Here is a 25,784-nt window from a genome sequence, read left to right as displayed (position 1 = left end):
CAATATAAAGAAAAGATAAAAATACAACTTGCTACCAAAATAAAATGCTGAAGCTTATCCTACCTCTTAGCTCACTTATACATATCTATAAGAAATAGAAAGGGAGAGAAAAAGTCAGAAATGGCTGGGGAAGGGGAGGGAATGCATTTTAAAAGAGAAAAAAAAGATAAACTGGGGCTTTTGCTACATCATGGGCACCACTGCTCACAACTCAGGCTACCTGGCACCATCCCCCTTCCCTTCTCCCTCGCCAACCTCCACCAGGGGCACACACTAGGGCTATAGGTAAATGCAACCCAAGGAAGAGACTTGTTTTAATCGAATGGTGAAGCTGCCAAACATTTAGTGTGTTTATTAAACAAAAAAACTCTGGAATTTTGCCCACTCTGGAACTTGGAACCATTTCAGTTAACATTGAGAGAGTGGGGAAAGAGTCTGGCTGCACCAGGTGGTCATGACATTGAATGGAAGAGGGGGGTGGGTAGGCATGAGGACTTAACTTACCAAATGCAAAACCTTGGGACAGCAGGGGAAATGTCATCCATGAAACTGGCACTCCTCAGTTTAATTCAATTTTAATTCATTAGCAGCCAAACTTTCCTTATGCATAATAAAAAAAACCCTGTAAAAAGCCTGATTTAGAACTTGGACCTGAGCCCAAGGGGCTGCCTGTCCTAGCAGGGGCTGCACCACTCCCCCTCAGTGGGACTCAGGCCAGGAGTGGCCTGGGACATTGGGCTGGTGGGTCATGCTCCCCCATGTTATGAAAACTCCTACAGCCTCCCAGGACTGCCCTAGAACCTCTTGGATGGCCCATAGCTATGCTGGCCACTAGTGGCCAGGGGTAGTGAATTGGCCCTGGAAGGCAGATTGGAGTCAATGACAGCCCTGACATCGAGTCTTAGACAGCCTGGTCCCCCTCACCTCCTGCACTAGTGCTGGAGCAGGCCCTCCTGGATGCCTTTCTGGTTTCTTTGCATGGGTCAAGGGCTTCCATGCACCATATCTCCTGTTCCAGGGATCCCCTGCCCCCCAGCATCTCTCCATCAATGCACAGTGTTAAGTGTTCTTCCACAGCCGCCATGCAGTGTGTCTTTGGGATTCCTGGGCATGTTGCCCTAGGAAAGAGACCCTGCAGTGGGGCTCTTCATCCTGGAGGGGGGAGGGGAGGGAGATTAGAGGCATCCTGCCACACCACTCCTGCTTGGTTTCCCTATGGGAGACAGCACTGATGCCCCTCAGGGATGTCACAGCTGCATCCCAAGCGAACTTTGACTTTGTGCAAAAACTCCTTATCCTGGCACTGATTCTCTCAACTGTGTAGCAGTAAAGGTGGCCTTCCTCAAACAGCAGATGGCCATCTGTAGAGCTTTGCAGCATGTTCCTGGGCTTGAACTACTTGTTTAAGGGCTGCGGCAGCATGAATACAAACATTCACCAACCTGTTTATTTGCACCCCCACACTGGGGGTCCAATTTGGTCATTTCACTGGTGCTATCTATGCATGTGTCCCCTGAACCCTGCAGTTGTCTAGCTGACCATCCTGGATCTTGGGCTCCATAACTGGGTCTCCTACACACAACATCAGAGTTTGCAGACAATAGAGACAGTGAGGGACCTATGGTGAGTTCCATGTCCAGAACCATTTCCCTTCCCTGCTCCAGAAGCTGTGTACATGCTCATGACCTGACAATGACCACGTGGTAGAATGCCTGCCTTTCATGCCCCATCTTTCTGTTTTGGGACCTGGGATGCTGGGGAACCCAAGCATCTGGAGGGATGAGGCTTCTTCAGTTCTCTGTGAGGAGAGGGAAAGATGGAGGGGGTGGGGAATGTTGCTAGGGGGAATTTTTTGCATTCTTGCTGCACTTTACCTCCAGCAACGCTCGTTGGTTGGTGCTGTGCTAAAGGGTGCTGTGGCAGCTGCGCCAGTGAAAACCCACAGGTGCAATTGTTGGTTATACCTCAGCTGTGAAGTTCGGAAAACACTTTCAGTGTCTTTTGGGGTCTGTTTGGGTGCCAGTTTGTGTTAAGTGGTTCTGTGTCAACACAATGGCCTCTCTTGGGAAAGCAACGTGACCTTGAGGCAGCCAGTTGTCAACCAGATTTATGGACCCACCCATTGACTTCAATCAATGTGACATAGACTGATAAGCCCCCCAAAACAGTACAAGGTACCAACCCTAGCACTTCTGCTTCATTCCAGGCTGGGGGCATAGGGGTTGAGGTGGGTGTTTGAAAGGCACAAGGTCAGCGATGAGCATCAAGAAATCAGAACCTTCACTCTCCCACCTGGACAATAGTCAAGCCAAGAGCCTGCTCCCTTACCTATAAACTAGGGCTGTGTGAAATGGCTGTGTTTTGATTTGGTTTCAGATTTGGCTGTTTTGGAAGACAGTGATTTGTTTCGGTTTTTCGGATCCCTGTCCTGTTTTGTTTCAGCTGAATTTGTTTCAGAGATTCAGCTCCATCAAATCTCCTCCAAATCTGGTTTGAAGCCCTCATGAGTGGGGCTTGGGACCCCAGCAGGGAGCAGGATGGGGCCGTGGGTGGCTTGTCTTGGGGAGGGGGAGGGCTGCTGCTCTCTGTGCAGGCAAGGAGACCCCCAAGTGGATCTCTGATCCCTGCGGAGCCAGGTTATGTGGCAGGGACCAGTGTTGCCTGCCACATGACCTGGCTCCACAGAGAGCAGATCTACACTGGGGTCTCCTCTCTGCCACTGCCCAGCCCATGCTGCACCAGATCTCTGCTCCCTGCAGAGCCAGGATGTGTGGCAGGGTCCAGCACTGCCCTGCTGTGTGACCTGGCTCCACAGAGAGCAAAGATTCACTCCAGGGTGTCCTCCCCACTGCTGCCTGCCCTTTGCAGTCCCAGATCTCTGCTCCCTGTGGGGCTGGGGGTTGCAGGTTGCTTGGAAGGGACCAGAACTCCCCTGCTGCATGACCTGGCTGCACAGGGAGCAGAGATCCATGCTGGGGATTCCTCCCCGCCACTGCCCTTCTCATGCAACCCTGGATCTCTGCTCCCTGCAGAGTCAGGCCATGCAGCGGGGACCAGCGTTGCCCTGCCAGGCAACCTGGCTCTGCAGAGAGCAGAGATCCACACTGGGGATCTCCTCCCTGCTGCTGCCTGCTTCACTCTGCACTGGATCTCTGGTCCCTGTGGAATCAGGATGTGCGGGGACTAGCACTGTCCTGCCATGTGACCTGGCTCTGCAGGGAGCAGAGATCCATGCTGGGATCTCCTCCCCACTGCTGTACATCCCAGGATGTCCAGGAACTCTACTCCTTGCAGAGCCAGGTCATGCGGCAGGGACCAACACTGCCCTGCTGCATGACTTGGCTCTGCAGAGAGCAGAGATCTGCATTGGGGATCTCCTCTCTGCCACTGCCCACCCCACAGTGTACCAGATTTCTGTTCCCTGTGGAGCCTGGTTGCGTGGCAGGGCCCAGCACTGCCCTGCTGCATGACCCAATTCTGCATGAAGCAGAGATCCATGCTAGGGTTTCCTTACTGCCACTGCCCACCCCATGAAGTCCCACATTGCCAGGACAGTGTGGGGCAGGCAGCAGCAGTGAGGAGACCCGTGGTGTGGATCTCGGCTCCCTGTGGAACCGAGTTGTGCAGCAGGGCAGCAGTGTACAGCTGTTTCCCTACAAGCCTAGCTCTGAAATGCCAAAATTTTTCGAAACATTGCCAAAACATTTCTGAAACATTTCAGATGCCTCATTTCATTTTGGAGATATTTCTGAGTCTTCCATTTTGATTTGGATTCAGTGTTTTGGATGCCAATATGGCCCCAAACACTTGCAAAATGAAACAGCTGCCAAAATTTCACATGGCCGTACTATAAACATCATAGCTATCTTAAGACATTTAGCCAGCATGGGATTGTATGCCAACTTAAATGCACAGAACCACTGCATTTCCAATGGTATATGCCCCAGCAGAATATTGTGCTCCTGTATGGTCCAGAATTTCTCACATTAAAAAGCTCAACACTATATTTGACAGTGTATAGAGACTCATAACAAGCTGCACAGCTTACACACAGATGTCCATCCTGCAACCTAGGGAAGTAGACAAAGTGACACAAGAAGGCAGATCCTAAACACTCCCCTGCTGCCAGGTTCCTGGGCCTGTGGGGTGCCCAGCAGACTGAGTACAATGGCCTTGTGTGTTGTGCTAAAGTATGTAAAGGGTGGGGTGAATGGAAATGAAAGAACTGCTCAGACTAATCCAGTCTGAAATCTATCCCTACAGCATTTTCTACCAACACCAAATGAATCCTCCGCTGAGCACAATCTTGACAGAGAAGCATGGATAAGCTGAACAGACTGAGATCTGGACATAGATGCTTCAAAACACCACTGTACAAGAAGAACATCAGCTCCTGTGTGAATGTAGTGTCCAGCAATCAGCACAGCATTTTAATCAAAAGCTGCCAGATGGTGTAGATGGAATCTGCATGCTAAGCCATAATACCACACAGTGGCTCAGAGCGGACTGGAGGGGACAAGTATGGGGAGGGGGGTTGGACACAGGGGCTTTGCTGGTTCAGGTCACTGAAGGCCCATGAGTAGGGTTGCCCCAGCATTTGGGCAGAGGGGTTGAGCTCTGGCTGAGGCTGGAATGCCTCCCACGATGTGAGGTGAGCAGGGTGCCACAGTGCTCCATGGGATGTTGTTGGAATGAGACCCACCATGAGCTGTGATGGGGATCTGGTATAGATCTTCATTACAGTGCTCCTAACCTACAGTGCTGAAGTTTAATATCACATCCATCCAGGGTTATCTTAGAGTGGGATTTGCCATTTTTACAGCACTCTGTGTCCTGACCATCTGTTCAGTTATGGCTGTAGAGTGCTTTCTGCATGCTTACCACACAAAAAGTGTAACTTCTATATCCAGCCTAAGTTTTTCACCATTAAGTTTTCCAGACACCAAACTGTTTCTGGGTAGTCCTTGAACTGCTTTGCTCATGTCAAGTTTGGAAAACTGCATTAGTTCATACCTAAACCCATCAGGACTCACTAACTAGGTATTCCCCCACTTACCTTGCTTGTTAGTCTTGAATTTATAAACTTCTCAAGTCACACCTAATGGGAAGGAATCCAAAGAAAACTGGTGGTATTCTCTTTTATCCCATATCTTAGTAGATAGAGTACTCATCCATGATGTGGAAGTTCTAGGACACATCTGTACTACAGTCAACTGTGCTAGGCAATGCTGGTGTGCTAGGGAATGCCTACTCTCACACACCCATTACAAGGAAACTTATATATGCTTATGTATGCCAGGCACTGGATGCAATTATTAGCATCCCTTAGACTGGGAGTCTGAAAGAATCTCTGGGCATTTCCAGTGTTACACTAAAAAGTGACTAAATGGCATTTTAGCTTTTGGCACATGCAGGGTAGAATTGAATAAGTGGCTGTGTTGTCACAGTGGCATTCCTTATCATGGTCCATTGTGGTGTAGATAGCCCCCAGAGTCAATTTCCTCCTCTTCCTGAGGGATTTGAATCTAAATCACCCAGGAGAGTGCCAGAGGTAAGAGACAAGGATTAAAATTTTTTTGGAAAGTTCTCTAAACAGACAGGACTACTACTACTTCTACTTTTTGTTTCTCTCAAACTTGTCTGAGCCCACCTCAGGTTTTGAAAGAAGTGGCTTAGACATCTTATACCAAGAAAGGAATCAGGGAAAAGTGCTTAAATCCTGAAAAGGAATCTTCTTAATCCTATATTTTACAGAACACATTCTTTCATGCCTAATTCTCCCCAAACATTGTATAAAGAGTCTAGGTGGGGGTTGACAGCATATGGCTTACAGGCTGGATCTGGCCTGCAGGTTGGATCAGCATATGGATTGCAAGCTGGGGGGCTTCTGCCACATGCTGGTTGCTGCGGGGCTTTGTCTGTGCTGTAGCTGAGCACTGGGAAGCTCTGCTTACACCATAGATGAGGGCCCAGGGGAAGAACTTGCTTGCCTCTGGCTTAAGCCTGGTAATTCTGGGCTACTGATTTTAAAGATGCTGACTGCTGCTCTAGGCACCTAATATGGAGGAGGTGAACTCCACTAAGCATACCTGTGAATTAGGCACTGTAATGCTCAGCATTTGGACACCTAAATTTTTTGAGGGGATTCATTCCTTATTTCCTACCATGAAGGGATTCATAGGTGGAATTGTGACTGGGCCTGTGTACATGTTCATTAATGTGCTTTTCCTAATGTGTATTAAATTTAGTACCTCTAATGTGAGGTACTAAATAAATGGACATTAGGTTGCCCTTCTGCACAGTAGCAAAAGCACATGCTTTTTTAGCGACAGTTAATGTACAGTAGCTTATTTTTATTGTGCATTAGTGTATTAGCACGGTTTTTGATTTGGCACTTTAATGTGCAATAAAATAGGCTACTGTACATTAAAGTTCACATGTAGATGCACCCATCAAGTTTCAGTTTGTTCTGTGATGGAGCTATCTATATGCCCCCTACTGCTGTAACTATGGCAGAACGTCAGGGGCAACCACCACTGGTGCTGCTGGCAGTGAGGATCAAAAATGTGACTTTTGCCCCAGCCATACAATTATGATCATAGTAGCAGTAGCAAGAAGACATCACTACCCCTATTTATAGCAGCTGCTCCAGGTGCCTGGCTGCATTCATATGTTGCTGATGCTTCTATTCACTTATGGTAGATTATAAGGTCACAATTTAGTTTGGAAAGATCTGTAGGATTTTTTAAAGAAGAATTTACATAAAAGGATTCTGGGAATGTTATCCTTTGTTTAGCCTTTGTTTCCTGCAAGTCATTTGCTGTTCCCTTAATTTACCATAATTAGTTCTATATATTTATCTAAAGAAATATTCTACACTAGGTGAAATGCATTTCCAGGGTGCTATTACAATCTAGAATACAAAAATTACTAATTTTCATCTTTTAAACACAGAAAAATTTATTTTTAAAAATTGTTTTTCTTCCTGCTATAGATTGAGATTAGTAACACATTTTATGGAACCCACCGAGCAAACAAATAGTGACTACTTTCTGCCATGAATAATCCAGACTGGGTATACATTAGGAACCTAAAGTCAGAAAACTCCCATAAACATTCTCAACTTGTCATATTACTACTCCTATCTGTTTAAACCTTAAACGAATTTATCACCATCGTAAACACAGTCTTGAAAATCATGTAAATCCTTTCTCCTGCGTATTTTCAGTTACTTTATTAGAATACCTATCTTTCAAAATGTAATTAATTCACCAAATTTTGTTAACTAAAAACACAGACCGTAAACAGAAATGGTAAGACATTAGCTCCTGACTAGGGTAAATTAAAGTAGTCTTTTGGCTGGGTGCCTGACAACTGTAAATCAGTATAATCTAATATAAAAAAAAATTCTGTATTTTTTTTAAAAGTAGCTCTTAAACAGATAATATTATTATTAAAAGAAATATAAAAATGACATCATTGTCCTTTTTCATGGTGTGCAACAAAGGACAATTTCCCATAGGAAGACTTTAGATTTATTTATTTTTATTTACTTGCCTCTGTGATTTACTAATACTTGTCCAGTTGTTCTACTTACTAATATTCCCCACTTAGAAAGTTAAGTGCAGCTCATTAAAGACATTTGTTTGTCATTTAAGTGGCAGGGGAAGTATCAGTTTTATTATAATTTAGTAGGTTTTCATAAATATGCAAGGTAAGTGTGTGTGCCATCCCCATCCCAATTACTGCCATCAAGGCTGAAGTTAATTTATTGAAATAACAAATTAAAATTGTTTTCATTCACATCATTTTTGTCTGATCATTGCTGTAATTAAATCCACAAGAACTGCTCTAACAGTAGTTATGCTCAGTTTAGATTTCTTGTAATTGGAAAAGGCAACAAACTTTACTTAGTTGGAAAAAAAAAAGTTCAGTATGTCACCGTAATGGAGTGGGCAGTGCTATTGCTGTTGCTATTGGCTTAGTTGAATAACTGCTAAGAAACTCTTTGGTGTTTTATTGTATAATTGGATGCCTTTTGTTCTTTATATCTGTCTTTTCCTCTCCCTTCCCCCAAATTTCCTCTCCCCCTCCCCCACACTACAGGCCCATCAGCCTGACCTTTCCTTTCTGATGGAACTACTTAACATCAGCTCTTCTACTCATGTTGAAACAATGAGCAGTTTTTATCCTAGGGCTTTGTCTACACTACAATAGTATGAGTAACTAGTGTTGTTTTAGCTAACCAGGGTAATACTTGTAGTGAAGATATGATGGATTGAGTTATGCAAACGTGCTGGGGACTTATGCAAGTGGTAGCCCATGTCAACATTTGTCCTTATATATCTTCATTGCAATTGTTACCCAAGCTAGCTACATTTAAAATTCACACAGGTATGCCAACATATGCTGAGATTACACTTTTGATTACAGGGCAGATGTGCCCTTGGCTGTTATTCTGTGGATTATATGTCAACATCCATAGTCATTTTTGAATTGTGTGGCTAAGCATACGGTGTGACATCTGCTAGGGAATCCAGACTATATTAGTCTGGGAAGCAAGAGCTCTAGCACCTGTTTTAAAATCTGATTGTCTTTACATCATACAGAAGAAGCTTTTGTTGCTAAACTCTTCTACTTAAGTCACATCTGTGTAATTTATAATAATGCTGATACTGTATATAGTCCCTTTATGTTTATCTTAAAGACACTTATGCTGACTAGGTACACTGGAATTATAAAATTGTAGAGAGACAGTATTTCAAGTCCATGGTGTATTAGGTGTATTCATGTCTTATTTAATAAACAAAGAAAAGCAAAGAATTGACAGGTTACAAAGCTTGTACCTACAAAGAACTACACTACACTAATTTGCTATCACTTTTAAACTATGTTATAATTATTTTTGTTTTATTTTCAATTACATTTTTATTGGGCTGATGGGATTTACCCACTGTGAGTAAGTAATATACTTTACTGACTTTAAAGCGTTCTTTTTACAATGATAAGTACTTGAAAAGAACATTATGTACCTTGATACTTCTGTACTGTGATAGACTCTCAGATATTGTTTCTTCCCAGGATTTCAATTTGTAACAAAATTGCCAGGTGGATTTGCTTTTCTTGTGATAGAGGAAGGCAGAAATGAATAACCCTGGATATAGCTTTATTATGATTCAGATCTCTGAGCTGAGCCAGTGAGGGCTACCTGGTCCATAATAACTCCAGTTATAGCACGTGTCTTTTCGGTACATAAAGCACAGTAAATACAGTGGGGTATTCATTATTGGAATGCTGGTAACACAGCTATATGTACCCTTAAATGGAATATTTTTGTTACAGTATGGCTTCTTAACTGTCATAAAACACAAAATGAAAACACAACTTAAAATAAAGCTGTCAAATGTTTTGGTGAGGTGTTATATATTATACTAAATACTTTTTTGGTGACTACCATACTTACCATTCCCCTTGTCTTGCATATGCATACAAGGAACTCTCACTAAATGCATTAGCTATTATTAAACTGCTGCCAATGCACATGGCCCATGTGGGGCAAACATACTGATGAAAACCTATCACAAAGATTTCATAGATTTCATAGCCATTAGGGCTGGAAGGTACCTCAGAAGATCATCGAGTCCAGCCACCCTCCCCAGGGGCAGGAAGTCAGCAGGGGTCATAGGACCCCAGAAAAATAAACATCAAAATTTCTCTTGAAGGCATTCAAAGTAGGTGCTTGAACCAGCTCTGGTGGCAGTCTATTCCAGACCTTGGGGGTTCAGAATGTAAAGTTCTTCCTTATGTCCAGCCTGAAATGGTCCTGAAGGAGTTTGTGACCATTTGATCTTGTCATCCCCTGGAGTGCTCTGGTGAACAGACATTCCCCCAGATCCTGGTGAGCACCCCTGATAAACTTATAGGTGGCCACCAGATCACCCCTGAGCCTGCGCTTTTCCAGGATGATGAGTCCCATTGCTCTCAGCCTCTCATCATAAGGTCTGTTTTCCTGACCTCTGATCATGTGTGTGGCTCTCCTCTGGACTCACTCAAGCTTCTCCACATCCTTTTTGAATTGTGGAGCTCAAAACTGGATGCAGTACTCCAGGTGCAGCCTTACCAAGGCTGAGTAGAACAGGAGAATAAAGTCCCAGGATTTTGTTGAGAAGAATCTACAGATGCAAGCCAGTGTTTTGATTGCTTTACTAGCTGCAGCATCACATTGAAGGCTCACGTTCATCTTGTGGTCAATGATGACCCCCAAGTCTCTTTCTTCCATAGTGCTAGCCACCATAGTACTGCTGAGCCTATAAGCATGCTGTGGGTTTTTCTTCCCAAGGTGGAGAACCTCGCATTTTTCAGTGTTAAACATCATCAGGTTCTTGTCCGCCCATTTCCTGAGCCTGTCAAGGTCAGCCTGGATCACCATCCTATCCTCAGGTGTGGATGCTTTACCCCAGTGTTTGGTGTCATCAGAGAACTTAGCCAGTCTGCTTCTGTCTACATCATTAATGAAGATGTTGAATAGTGTTGGCCCAAGGACAGAATCTTGAGGGACCCCACTAGTCACAGTGTACCACGATGATTGACTTCCATCAACCAACACCTTCTGGGTCCTACTGCAGAATCAGTTCCCCAGCCAGTGAATTGTGGTGAAGCCAAGGCTGCAGTTGGCCAGTTTTGCCAAGAGGTGATCATGAGATACCAGATCAAAGGCTTTTTTAAGTCAAGATATACAACATCAATCTCTTCTCACTTGTCCAGGTGATAGGTCACTTGGTTGTAAAAGGAAATAAGATTGGTTAAGCAAGACCTACCTGCAACAAACCTGTGCTGCCTATCCCTCAGGATACTGCCATTGACCAGTCTGTTAAGTATGGCCTTTTTGATAATCTTTTCTAACACCTTCCCCAGAATAGAGGTCAGGCTGATGGGCCTGTAGTTTTCCGGGTCCACTTTCCTCCCCTTCTTGAAGATAGGCACCATGCTGGCCTTCTTCCAGTCGTTGGGCACTTCACCAGAGCGCCAGGAGTTCTTGAAGATCTGTGCCAGTGCCTGAGCTATGATGCTTGCCAGCTCCTTGAGTACCCTGGGGTGTAGTCTGTCAGGGCCGGGTGACTTGAAGGTGTCCAGCCTCTTAAGGTGTTCCTTCACAAAGTCAGCATTCATGGAGGGGTAAGGAATCATCGAATCATCCTTACCCAGGCATTCCTGTCCTGTAATGGGCAAGGACACCTCTTGGGACTGGTAAAAAACTGATTCAAAGTACCCAGTTAGCAAGTTGGCTTTTTCCTGGGCATCAGTTGTCAGTTGTCCCATTTGGTTTAGCAGGGGTCCGACGTTGCCCTTGCTTTTCCTCTGGCTCCCCACATATCTAAAAAAGGACTTTTTATTGTCCTTGATACTTGTAGCCAGTTGGAGTTTAGTCACAGCCTTGGCTTTCCTGGTTTGCTCTTGTCCCTGCAGGTCCAGACCAGTTCAGAATATTCCTCCTTGGAGGTGGATCCAGTCCTTCATCCTTTGTCGGTCTTTCTTTTTAGACTCAGGAGGTCCGTTAGTTCTCTGCAGAGCCAAGGGGTCTGCTGTGCCCTTTTGCTGCCTTTTCTCTGAGGTGGAATAGACTTAGCAAGATAGGTTAGTGTAATACATCTTAATAAGATATATGGTAGTGTCCATTGAGCATAGTCTCACTCAGTGCTGACTCTTTTCCACATCATGGTGAGCGGCTACATTGAATAGATTGCATCTTTCTCTTCAGTCCCACAGCTCAGCTAGACCTTTCCCCCTCATTTCCAATCAATCCTGTTTTTAAACCAGTCTTACATGTCTGGCAAATATCACTCAATAGGGCCCCAAACAGCATAATCAAAACTCTGTTGCCCTCTCTCTCAGCCTGTTGCATATGATTAATGTGACCCACCATCCACAAGGTGGGACCAGACCTGGTTTTCCTGTGCCTCAGCTGCACAGGGCGATCTGGTCTGGCTTGAAATCATTCTGTATATCTATAAGCCTTTGTCTATCTGTCCATAATGCTTTATTCACACTCCGATTGGTTGTCTGAAACAACCAGAGTGCTCCAAGAGCATTTGGGACAGGAGGCAGCAGCTGGAGCACCACCCTGATGGTGGGGACGGAGCTGATGGAGCTGGGGGCAGGGGCAGGGAATGAAGCCAGCTTGACATTAAATACCTTGTTATGTAAGCTACTCATCAGAGCCACCCCAGTCTTGATTCCAGCTTCCAAGTTTGGTTACTCTATGATTCCTGCCTGTCCTGTTCTTGTCAGATGCTTCCAACCCAAATGTCTGCTGCACTTCATCGCACTATCTCACCTTAGTGTGGATAATATATCAGCTTTACTACAATTACCTCTAAGCCCTATCTAAAGCGCACCTTGCCTTACTATTTAACAAAGTGCTTGTGCCCCTATAAAGTGCACAGGGCTGAGACTTGAAGTATTAGCATTAGGCAAGGGTTAATCCTTATCTTGTTTCCCAGTCAAGAGTGGCTGCCTCTTGCAGTTCAGTCAGAAATTCCTTAATCTAAGGTACCAGGTGTCCTTCCTGTCCATTTCCTAGCAACAGAATTAAGGGAGCAAATTCTTGTTCTTTTTCTGGTTCTGAATGTCGCTGCTGGCCCTGGAATGCTCTCATCAGCTTTCTAGGTCCATGGGGAGGTTTCTGTGGTGCCTCACTTGAGTCTCTGTGCCAGTCCACACTCCTCCTCAGCCATGGGCTCCACCAAATATCGTGGCATCTTCAGTGGTCTCTTCTCCCTCTCTGAATTGTCATTCTGATTCCCTTTTAACTTGCCAGGCTGCCCATGCTCAGGTCAGCTGTTTCTTGAAAAGGGGACAGGAAGCTGCCGCCCACCATTTCTGGTGTTGCTTCAGCAGCTTTCTGTATTCTTCTCCCCCCTGCTGACATGGTAATCTCTTGTTTAACCTTTTCTTGTTCTCATTCTCCTCACGGGGGTATTTAGAGTATACACACATGCTTAGCAGTGCTGAGTTGTGGTGTCATCGTGACTTGAAATGCTGTTGTTTTTGCTGAGACCTAGAACAATTCTCTTTATGGTAAATCATGAGCCATATGGCTTTGAACTAATGTCTTGCTAGTTTGTGCTATATACAAGTATGTACAAAAGTGCTGCTTAAAAGTGTGTTTATGGAGTACCTGTGTTAAAACTTGCAGCAATTTCAAAAGAGAGAAGACTAAAAATCTGGATGAACTAGGTCTATGGGTTCTTGTAGTATGTTCCCCATATGCAAGTTACTGCAGGTATGTTTATTTCTAGGTTAGTGTTTTTAAACTTGCTTCTCAATAAATTCAAGACAAACATCTGCCAGACCTGGATGGGGACTGCATAGCCAGTAGAGGTCAGTCCCTCTAGGCCAGGCTTGTCCAACATACTGACCGCGGGCTGCCATCCAGCCCTCCAAGCTGTTTTTTGAGGCCCGAGGTGCTGTTGCAGGAAATGAAAGTAAACACTGCAGGCAGCGTGCTTTAGCACTGGGTGAGGGCCAACCACACAAATGCTCTGGCAGCCAGAGCATCTTTGTGGAGGACCCATCCTCTGGCTGCCTCAGGGCATAGTCCGGGACTGTGCCCTGCCCTGCTTTTTTTAGCTCCATTTTTTTTTACCCCTGGATATCCAGGGGTCTAATTTTCCTCCCATGCTGCAAACTTGTAGCGTGGGGGAAACTTTTCCTGTTCCTGCATGTACCTCTTACAGCATCTCAAAGGGGTTTGAGATGCTGCAAGAGGCATGTACAGGCTCATCTGGATGCGCCCTGAGTGCCTAAGTGATAACTGATCCTAGCAGGAGCCCACTCAGTGAAGATTTTTTGTTCAAAGTTACTTTTTAACAGTTGTCAGTTAGCCAGTTTTTAAAAATTAATTTAACATGTGCTATGTTTATTGTTCTAGTTTCTTCATCAAATATCATGAGCTGTCAAGTTAAATGCCTCACAGCTGGGGTCAGAAACCTACAGGCTATATTTGGCCTACAGAGCCATTTTATTTGCCTCTGGAGCTTGTTGCTTCTGCAGTGGTTAGGTGGTAGTGGGATTCAGTAGCATTTTTGCAGCAGGAGGCTTCACCTAGGTAGTAGGTAGAAGTGTCACTATAAGGCAGAAGTGGGCTATTATTTAAGCCGGATGCCGGCTTTTGGTTTCCAGCTGAGGGCTGCAAAGGGCTGCAACAGTAACCCTGCCCCTTGACAGGTATCCCATCCCCTGATCGGCATCTTGGGACTGGAAGTCCTGCCCTGACCCTTGACTTTTGCCACTGGATGATCACCCTTTCACCCCCACTTCCGTATCCCTGGAAATACTCCTTTCGGGAGGGGATTTGCCATCTTGGAACCAGAAAAAAGACAAAGCATATACTAAAAATCAAATATCTACTGTAACATATTTTAATTTTATTTCAAAAAATACTTTTGTCCTGATTTATGTGTGCTTGTGTATAGAGGTGATTGCATAATAGCTCAAAATAAAGTCTTACTCTTGTATATTGTGTGTGGGTGTGTGTGTGTGGGATTTGTGGCAGGGTAGAGTTTTTGGGGGAGAGGGGGGTGTGGGTGTTTTTGGGGGAGTTGTGAAGGGGTGTGGGGTCAGTAGCAGGTTGGGGGCTGGGTGTACAAGCATGTGTGCATGGGTGTGGGAGGGGGTGCGGGGCTGTGTGTGGATTGGTGTGGGTTTTGTGGGGATGTGTGTGTGTTGGTAGGATTTGTGGGTGGATGTGAGCCTCCCCACCACACTCTCCCCCATAGCGCACAGCCCTCGCTGCTGGCAGCAGCAGCAGGTGGTGAGCTCTTGAGGAACTCCTGGGCCACTGTAGGCAGAGCCTCCCAAAGATGTGCAGCTCCAGCTGAATCCTGGTTGCTGCATGTGGCAGCAAGGAACCTGCTCAGCCCACTGTTGCTCACCTTCAAACCAAACCAGGCTGGCTCCATATCAGCATGTGGGGCTCCTGGCACTACAAGTAGGAGCCACATGTGACTGGGCCAGGCCAGCTGTGTGCCTCCACATGGGGCTTCCCGTTGGAATGCTGGAAGCCCCATGTAGAGGCACAGAGCCGGCCTGCCCCAGCCAGCCTGGCCTGACCTGGCTCGATGATGTGCAGCTCCCACCTATAGTGCCAGGAGCCCCACACTGGCTTTCAGAGGGGCACCCACAGGCTGGACAGATGGCTTGGTGGGCCAAATATGGCCAGCAGGCTGTATTTTTCCTGCTCTTGCTCTAGGGAGTAGTAGTAACTGCAGCTATGATTCCAGCTGTAGTGGTGACTGGGTTAGAAATGGCCTGTGCTTTGGAGAAGTATACTGCATCAACCCTATTACTTGATTACTAAGTGATTTTGACATGGATCTGTGTTTCATGAATGCACATATATTAATGTTAATTTTATTAGTCACCTACATTTTGTTAATCAAATACTGCACAAGATATTCTATCTGTTTTCCTGGGCTTATAGAGCTATGTCAGGCTGACAGGCAATTTTTTGCAATTTGTGATGATTCTACCATTTCCTACTCATTATGTACAAATACCTTTGTTAAAATCATATTTGTTCCAAAACCTGTCTATCTTATCCCTAGTTTCATAAATCTCTCTGTGTCCTTTTGCTTCCCTTAACCATTATATCCTTTTGTTTCTTTACAGTTCCTAATGATTTTGCCAATTTATTTGTTATATACAATAATTTTTTTCTGCCCTGGATTATTAAAATGTATTTTTATCTGTTCTCCTCTCTTCACTGGGCTTCTTCCCTTCTCTCCTTCTCTTCTCAGATTCCTTTCTCCTTCTGCCTCCTCCTGGGATGCTCCCTTGGTGTCCCTTAAATCTCCTGCTGGGTTCATTGGTGCAGTTCCCTGTTGGCTGCCTGCCTGACCCAGCTGTTCCCTCTTTGCTCGCCGGGGTAGTACTTTCCTTTTTCTTTTGTTCTTTTCCGATACTGTTCTTCTTTTCTGGTGTCTGGATTCCGGTGGCTGGGTCTACTGTGGCAGCCTTTGATCTGCCACGGCCCTAGCCGGCTCCTTGGCTCATCCTGACTGCAGTGGGGTTTGCCATGGCTCCTCCAGCTCTGCGAGGTAAGTTTTTCTCTTTTCCTCATTTTTGGCCCTGCTTGTGGAAGGGTGCTTCAGGCACAGAGGCCTTTCTAAAATGATAATCATTATGATTTAGGATGGAAATCTATTAAGAGAATATAGTAGAGCAGAATGATAGTAGGAACAGGAGAGTTTAAATTTAAGAGGTTTCTTTCTATGAGATGAAAAACATGCATAGAATTATTGTTACTCACTGCATTTTAAAATTAGTGAAATTTATTAACCAAATTCAGAATGAAGAGTAAGATGAGAATCTGGTTAGAAGAAAGACGATAGCAAAATATTCAAATGAGATAATTTTTAAAATCTTTTAAAGATTTATTAATCCTTGTTTACTGACATCTGGATTCTTACACCAGAAAGAGCAGGAAGAGAGAATGTGACTGGACTGTTGATATCTTAAGAGATTTTAGAGGAACTATGAAAGTGTTGTATTCTGGGGGCAGTACTTAGCTGCCTTGACAGATATAACTTCCTGGCTGTTCTAGCTGAAATGATCAACCATACTGAACTTAATCCACCTTGAGAGTTAGCTGTGAAAGTCAGTGATTTAAGGCCATTCAGCTATGAGGTAATGGTCATTCCCTGAAAAAACTTCAGATACAAGAAATCAGTGACAGACATATATGGCTGTAGAAGGACCTTTACCTCCTGGTCTACAGTACCACTGTGAATAGTTTTTTGTTCAACAAGCGTGTGTGTGTGTGTGTGTGTGTGTGTGTGTGTGCACGCTTGGCCACAGGGGGACTCTCCCCATGGATGACATGATCTACCACAGGGGTATTCCCCCCAGTTGGTGCAATTGACCACCACCCCACTTGGTGTGATTGGCTGCGGGGGGACCCCCCTCCCCGGTCGGCGTGATTGGCTGGTCGCTGACTGGCCACTGGGTGGACAAGTGCCCCCTGACTCAGGAGGCAGTATTTGCCCATGGGCAGGGTGTAGCCAGATACTGGCTGGCATGGTCCCCTAAGGCAAAGGAGAAGAGAGGGGGGTTATTCCCTGTCAGCCCTCCAACCCCTCATTGCTCCAGTGGCTGGAGTGGGGGCATGGCCAGATGCTGGCTAGCATGGTTCCACCATCTGACTGCCTCTCCTGGGCCTGAGGCTGGAGCTGGGGCTAGGGCTGCATGGAAGAGCTGGACCAGTATGTGGTTGTGCTGAGGGTGAACACGAGCACAGAGGGGCCAGGTTGGACTCCAGGGGCAGGGCCCTTCACAGTCAGCTGTGGCTTAGATTGGGGTCATGGGAGCTATGTGCCCAGATTGCTCCCAGCTCCCTGCACCCAGGTCAGGATGGAGTGTAAGAGCCACAGCCAGCTGGGAAGGGCCCTGCTCTTGTGGCCCAGCCCAGGACAGCCCCACTATCCACCTGCGTCACTCAGGGCTGAGCCTGGAGGGCTGTGGGCACTGCTGAGGGTGGGGACAGAGAGGCTGGCCAGGCCAGGCCAGAGGGGCAAGGCCCTTCCCAGCTGGCTGCAGCTCCATGAGAACCCAGCCCACCATGGGTGCAGGGGCCTGGGAGCAATCTGGGCACACATTTCCTGTAATCCCATACCCAGCCACAGCCTGCACAGAAGGGCCCTGCCCCTGCAAACCAGCCCAGCCTGGCCCCTCCTACCTTCCTTCAGTGTCTCCTGCAGGCTGGCCTAGATCAGCCCTGCAGTCCCAGCCCCAGCCCCAGCCCTGGATGAGGCAGGCAGATGGTGGGGCCATACTAGCTGGCATCTGGCCTTGCAACCTGCATGGGTGTGCAGTGAGGAGGAAGGCCAGGTAGACCCTGGCTGGGGTCTCTGTGCCCATGGGATAGTGGGGGGACAGGGGAGTTTGATCCCTCTCATTGCCCCCCCTTCATCTGAGGTACTGCCCTGGCTGGGGTATGCCCACAGCCCCCCACACCCCTCCTCATTTGGACAAAGCTGGCAAAGGCTGTTTTTCCTTTTCCCTTCCAGGCACACTTCAGCTGGGGTCCCTGCAGGCCAGGGTGGGGCTTTAAACCCCTACCCAATCATACTTAGTTTCCTGCCAGGTCCTATTCGTGCACCTCCCCCCCCACCCCCCAGTCAGCTTCTCTCCAGCCTTGAGGCTCCTGATGAAGGGAGGGGAGGAATCACTCTTGCACCCCCCAGCTTCTACCTTGAACTACTGCAGGCATGTGGCCACATTTCCAGAATCAAAAGTGAATATCTATTCACTTTCAAATTGGTTTAATCTATGCAGGTTAGACTAACCTGTAAAGATGGAATCAATTCAGGCTCAGGCTTTTTGAATGTATGCACTTAGCCTTTAAGGATAGACATTAAAGTAGCTAGTTAGTAATTTTGCTTGACAATTTTGGTAAAGTTATAGGATCAAACACATAGTGAATTTTTAAATACATGAGAATTGATAAATAACTTAAGGTCTTCTCAAAATTGGGGCGGGGAGTAGGTGGCAGTCTTCAGTCATAACTATCTTTTCTTAGTAATGAAAATGTAATACTAGCTTGGGGACCCCAATTTTATTTTGGCTCCTCTCACATCTGAGCCAGGGTTGGGAGGAACCAAAGCAAAAATTGGCACCACAAATCAGATTGACTTTCTGGAATGTGGATGTGAAGGCTATATATAGCAACCTGATTATAAAGGGGAGCTTCTCTTTAGATCTCTGTTCATCTAAGCTAAGAGGACAGTCAAAAGCACAAGGCAGAATTGATCCAATCTATACAGGTTTCTCTAAGCTGTGTAAATTGGATCATGAACAAAGGGAACTCATAGTCACCTCTGGTGGAGGTAGACACAAAAATGCCTGTACTTGCTGAGGCTAGAAGCTGGGGGGGATGCTCCCACTTCTTATCCTAGTATATCAAGGAAGGCAGAGGGAAGCTGAGTGGGGCCATCCCTGACTGGCTGTCAGGCACCTGCTCCCAAACTTCCTAAACCCCTGCACCCATCCCCATCCCCTCAGAACAGCCCTAGAGTGGGCCACCATTGAGTAACTTCATTTAAAATATATATTTTTGTCCTGGTTTACATGTGTTTGTGTAGTGTCCATAGAGGTGATAGTATAATAGCTTAAAATGAAGCCTTATACTTGTATATTGTAGGAGGGTGTGGGGGATATGGAGGGGTGGGTATAGGTCTGTGGGTATGTGGGGTATGGGGGAGGATGTGTGTCTGTGTGTGGGATTTGTGGGGGGAGTGGTCAGGTGTGGGGGTGGGTGAGTATGGAGCCCCTGACAGCCCAGACCTAGTGCTCCATCCACCCTGTTCTGGGCCCCGCTGGTGCTGGCAGTGGCCCCGGGGCACTGGCACAGGCCCCACACTCTCACTTAGCTGTCACTGCACTCCACATGCCTGCTTGCTGCTCCTTTCCCCTACCTGCCGCAGCCTTTCCCCACTCCTCCCCCCACCCACCCACTGGCTGGCACCACATGCTTTATGGCTGCAGTGCTGGGACTGCAGGAGCTGGCCTGGCTAGCTCTGAGGATGGGAATGATTGCCCACAGCTATGGGCAGATAAATATTAATTTTCTACATTTTTTAGGGCTCCTGCAGGCCAGATAGAATGGGCTGGTGGACTGAATTTTGCCCATGGGCCATATTTTTCCCACCCTTACTCTGGAGTTCTCTCATCCTTGTCACCCAGTGCAGGCCTTCTGGACTGTCTGACTTGTCCTGCTGGAGCCTAGCACCAGAAGCAGCTGGCAAGATGTGCTGGGAAGCCTGGGAGGCTCATGTTGACCAGTGAGAATAGGAGCTTTCCCTAGAAGGAAGGATTGGGCCTTGCCACACAGTACAACCCCTCCTGGCTTCCCAGTATAACTTACCAGAGCCTGGCATCATCATCAGCTTTTAGGAGGCACCAGGCACCCCTGGGGGCTTGTGCCAGGAGGCAGGGATGGGAATGCTTGTTAGAGAGAGGGACTGGGCCCCACCACCTGGCACAAGACCCTAGGACTGCCCAATGTATTCTGTCAGCTGCCACTGGTGTTGGACTCTGACAAGATGCACTAGGCAGGCTGGGTGGCAGGCCTAATACTTTCCTCTATGAAGTGCTTGTATCCCTGCCACCTGACACAAGTCCTCTGGGCTGCCTGGTGCACCCTGCCAGAGCTCAATACCAGCAGTAGCCAGCAAGATATGCTGCGCACCCTGAAGGGCTTGTGCCAGATGGCAGGGATGGGGGCACTTCGTAGAAGTGGGATGGAAGCTCCCTGCTGTGTGGCCCCCACCTATGCTGGCTCAGAGTCAGGGCTGTGTGGTGGGGGGCTCCATTCCCCTTCCCACCCCTCCCCTTCTTTCTCTCCCCAGCCACAGGTGCTTTTCTGACTCCTGTCTGTGATAGCCAGGGGGTGTTGCTGGGCTGGTAGATAAGGACCAACTGATTTTAGTATGATTCCTTATGAGGGGCACTTGGGATGCTGGAGGACAGTGAACTAAAGTGATTTGCTGTAGGATCTAGGACAGAAGTTCAATAGACCAGTTTAACCTAAACCGATTAAATCTGGTACTTATCCATCCAAATCTATATTAAATGGGGTTCTGCCATTTTGATACTGGTCTATGTGCATTCAGCTTCTATGGTATTACAGGCTTAGACCAATTTCTGATCATTTATACTGGTTTATGTGTAACTTCTGTCCTAGTCCTAGTGTTCTTTGCAAATTCTCACTTCTGCTGAAGCACAGAATGCAAATACTGGATATTAGCTTGAGAAGTTTGACTACCTTGGCCTTTCAGGGTGAAAGTTCTCAGTAACACTTCACTTTCTCTGCTTAACTTGAAAGTGCTTCATTAGAAAATCTGCTTAATCATGACATCTCCTTGGGAATCTATCTCAGGCTAATTATTCTTAATAACAATAACTTACATTTACAGGTGATCGTACTTTACGTATTTTCAATTGTGGCAGGTGATAAAATGGTGCTTAGGTCTTTTGTGTGTGTCACTTTCAGGAGATGCAATAACATCTTAGCTTCTTCTTTTTCCTATATTAGTATAGGGAATTATATATATCCTGCCACTCAATTTGGGTGTTAAATTGTACAGGAGAAAATAAAAATACATAAATGGAACAATACTATAGCCATGCTTATTAGGGTATAGGATGAACAACATTATTTTCCATGGAAACAAGGGTTAATTTTCCTATATTCAATAGAAGGAGTATTGGATGCAAACAGAAAGGAAGCCCTCCCTCTCCCTGCCCTTCATGTCACAATCAATATTGTGGAAAAAAAGACAAAATAATAGCTATAACAGCTAAATGCAAATAGAAGGGTTTCAAATTCTTATAGAGAGTTATATGTGTATATATGCATATGTAACTAATTTTATTCAGTCACATACCTTTTTCAGATTTATTATGGTTATTATTCAAATATTATTGTTCTAGTTTTTCTGCCTGTAATTTAACCAGTAATCTTCAGAAATACCATTTATAAAAAGAAACATTGCCTGTATAATATCAACACTTTTATAAATATTTTAGAGATGTTTATCCTAAACTACTACTAAGACTCTCGCTGAGCAGCAGTGGAAGTGGCAGTGGCCAAGCAGAAGCTGCTGGGTGCAGGGGAAAAATGGCCACATCCTCACTCACTGCTGCTGGACCCTTCTTACAACTTTGGTGGAGGTGGTGACAATGGCAGAGAGAAGTTGCAGGGCAGCTCGGGCATGGGGTCTGGGTGGCTGCAGCAAAAATGATCCAGCAGCAGCGAGGGGGATGGGCCACTTTCCCCATGTGCCCAGCAGCAGCTTCCACCCATCTGTTGCTGCTGCCATTCATCAAGGGTAGGCAGGTCCAGAGCAGGCATGGACAGCCTGGGGCTGGGGCTGTGTGAGTGGGTCTCAGTTGGTTCAGAGCTTGTCTGCTTCAGCCAGAGTAAGTCTGGAGCAGGTGTGGGGTGGGCCAGGGCTGGGGCTGGGGCTGTGCACATGGGTTCTCACTAGTTTCCACGGAGCTGGGGTCAGTGGTGGTGGCAAATGGAGGGAGCTGTTGCTGCCTGGCCTGGCTAGAACTGGAGTCCAGCTGCAGAGCTGTCCCAGCCCCGCTGTGCACCTGCGAGTGGCAGGATCACCACAGGCCAGACGGTACCTGGGCCAGGTGGGACTGAGTCCCACACATGGGCCATATGGATTGGATCCAGCCCGTGGGCCATATTTTGCCTAATTCTGAGCCAAACCATCCTATCCAAGTGTGTGTCCAATGTGGGCTTGAAAGTTTTGAAGGATGAAGAGTTCACATTTTCTGTAAGTAGCCTGTTCCATTTCTTGATTACCCTCATAGTCAGAAACTTCCTTGTACTCTCCAAATTAAATTTGTTTTACTGCAACTTAAGACCATTGCTCCTAATTCTGTCCACTCTGGTCCTGGATAAAAGCCCATCTTCATCCTCTCTGTTATCACCCTTCAGGTAATTAAAGACTATTATTGAATCCGCCTTCAATCTTCTCTTCTCCCGACTAAATAGTCCTAGTTCTTTTACCCTTGCCTCATAAATCTTGCTTCCCAAGCTCTAATATTTTTTCTTGCTCTCCACTGGACTTTGGAATAAAACCTGTCTACATCCTTCTTGAAGTGTGGGGCCCAGAATTGGACACAGTACTCTAGGTGAGGCCTCACCTGTGCTGAATACAGTGCAAGAATCACTTCCCATGATTTGCAAGTGATGCTCCTTTTAATATGATTCAGTGTGCTGCTGTGTTTTTGGGTTTTTTTTCCTTCCTCACCAACAGCATGCTGTTGGCTCATATTCAGCTTACAATGTACTGCAAACCCTAGGCACTGCATCATTCCCAAGACCTTCTTTGTGCCTGCAGTTATTCTATCCCAAGTGCAGGACTTTGCATTTGCCCTTATTGAATCTCACCTGAATGACTGCAGTATATCCTGGTCATTCTGAATCCTAGCCTTGCCTCCAAAGTGCCTGCAACTTCATCCAGCTTGGTGTTGTCTGTAAATTTGCTAAACATGCTCTCAGTGTCATCATCCTAATCGTTAGTGAAGATGTTGAACAATATCAGACTGAGGACAAACCCCTGGGCAACCTCACTTGATACCTTCTCCCAACTAGACATTGAGCCATTAATGGCTACTTGGTGACCCAACCAGTTATGTATCAATATTACAGTGCTTTCAGTCTGTATTTCCTTAACTTGTTAATGAGAATGTTTTGGGAGACAGTGTCTTACAGTCTATAACATTAAATTTATTGGCAACATAAAGTAAATATGTCTTAGAGAACTGTTTAATTTTTGCAGGAGGACTTTTCTGGGTTCTGCAGCAGCACAGTATCCAGGATACATAATTCTGGTTTAATTGTGCTGCACAAAGCCACCAGTCTCTTTGAATTTTTGAGTCCAATTGTATTTCATATTCCATTGCAAAATGTGCATGTAGAACAAAAATTAATGAAAGAGGTGTCCAGGAGCTCAGAATAGCACACTGTAACTGCAATAGGATGATGGATTTTAATTATAAAGTATCTGGATTTACAGTAGAGTATATGGTGGTAATAATATTTCAGTGATGTGAAGCCATAATGTTGAAAGCCTGCATGGTGGCAGTTACCTGTAGTAATAATCCTTAGAGATAAAGGATTGACAGTTACTGATCAGATAGGAATGAGGGAAGATAATCACAAAACTTTGGAAGGGATCTTAGGGGTCATCTAGTCCATGTCTCAGTCTTACATTATAGAAGAACTTCAGTTCTAAACACAGCAAAAAAGTTTAGAAAGTGTATGAAGATAAAAATGTATTGAGACATGGACAGTGCTGAGGAATTGTTATCTGTAAGTCTTCTTACATTAAAAGACTTCAGGTCTCTGATTCTACCTTAATAACTTAATGGCTACATACACAATGAATATATTGGAGAAAATGACTGATTTTCATAACTGGAAGAAAAAATATTCTCCATAGGGTATATAATTTGTTTTGCATGAGAAATCACCTGCATAATTTTCCATGCATAACACCATAGAAATAATGTACTGGCATATTTGGGGATGCTGCAGTTGGTTTCTATAGTGCATTATCCCCTTCAGTAGAAAATAAGGTACAGAATTCACATACCATATTTACATTACTAAAGAGGACCCCGGGAACCTATCACATTCTAAAAACATTTCAATTTGTACAGTAAATAAAATACAGCAAAATTTCTCTGACAATTTCTGAAGTGCTTTGGATCTTTGAATGAACAATGTTATGTGAATGTCCTCCATTATCATTGTCTTTTTAATACAACTCTGTACTCTTTATTATATGATTTAATTTAAGAGTTGCACATATTTTAAAGAAGCTGAGCCTACTCAATGAATAAACTCAAGCAGAAAGCATACAAGCATGACTGGGCCTTTTAGTCACAAGCTTTTGTGGCAGGGAGCATGCGTTCGCTGAAAAGTACTGCAGTCAGTCAGCCATAGTCTATCTGATCCTGTAAGACCTATAAAGCTAGTATGCATAAGACATACCAGTTTCCATAGTCAATAGCACACAAGTGAGTGATGTGCCTAGTATTCACATCTGACTCTCCTCTGACTCCCCAAAATGAATCAGCATTTACATAAGTGTTGATGAAGGAAGCCTTTGTCCTGAGCACAGAACAAGGTTCAAATTCTCGAGTTAGAAAGAAGATGGCTTAATCATAGGGCTGGTCCAAGGGTAATTGGTGCTCTAGGTGGACTGTGCACCCCGGCACCCTCACCACTTCCAATACGAGGAAAATAAGAAGTCTAGAATGAATTTTTACTTCTGGGAGGTCTTTCTCCCCTTACCAAACCAAAAGTCTTAGACCGGGGCAGGTAATTATTTTGGATGGAGGGCCACTTACTGAGTTTTGACAAGCCATTGAGGGCCGCGTGACAGGCAGCCCAGGGCAGATTAATATTAATTTTCCAAATATTTTAGGGGCCCCACGGGCTGGATAGAATGGCTTCGTGGGCTGCATCCTGCCCGTGGGCCACATTTTGTCCACGCCTGTCTTAGACCAAGATGGAGCTGGAGCCGGCCAGGGATGTTGTTTAGAGTGATGTTCCTGTTATTTTGTTCTGCATATAATTTTGGCACCCTAGGCAACTGTCTACTTCACTTAATGGTTGGACCGGCCCTGCTTAATCACTCTGGTTCAGCACCTTGACTACTGTAATATAAATATTAAATAATACAAAGATATAAAACCAGACAAAGCTGTCATGAAGATTTTGTTGTAATTTTGAAAGTCAGCTTAGGTTTGTCAAAAAAGGGGGAGGGAGAAACCCCTGTGAACACTTTTTAATGCAAATGTTTTTCATGTCTGGTTTGCTGTGAAATCTGTGAGGAAGAATGACTGATTTAATTCTCATACAAGGCTGGGCAAAACTCAATGAATTCAGCTGTTTTTGCTTTGAGTTCTTAATTTATTTGAAGCAAAATTCAGAGTGGAATGTAGGTAGTACAAACCCATGTGAAACGAAGCTGCAGAGATAATGAGTCCCAAGACGTCTTTGTGAACTGAAACCACCATACTACATATAACTGTATTCAGACTGAAGTCCTGGAAACATTTGTTATCTACTTTTTCCTTAGAATAATGAAATTACTTTCATTTCTCCATGATTACACACACAAAAAGCAATACACTATCTCCTTCAGGCTCCCTTGAAAATACCAGATGAAATTATTATGATTTCTGAGCTTGCATTT

The 25,784-nt window shown here is 45.4% G+C and overlaps 1 long non-coding RNA gene across 1 annotated transcript in view; it reads left to right on the top strand.

The window, feature by feature from the left end:
- LOC109309762 overlaps positions 1-25,784 on the top strand; it is a 50,497-nt gene that overhangs the window by 2,268 nt on the left and 22,445 nt on the right. Inside the window, exon 2 of the long non-coding RNA XR_002101032.1 lies at positions 4,264-4,453. This is a non-coding gene — a long non-coding RNA (uncharacterized LOC109309762). The remainder of the gene's footprint in view (positions 1-4,263; positions 4,454-25,784) is intronic.

This window comes from Crocodylus porosus, unplaced genomic scaffold, assembly GCF_001723895.1.
Source record: "Crocodylus porosus isolate Cpor-Errol unplaced genomic scaffold, CroPor_comp1, whole genome shotgun sequence".
In the NCBI taxonomy this organism is placed as follows: domain Eukaryota; kingdom Metazoa; phylum Chordata; order Crocodylia; family Crocodylidae; genus Crocodylus; species Crocodylus porosus.
Note: the sequence above shows the minus strand (reverse complement) of the source record. Positions and strands in the feature narration are given on the sequence as shown.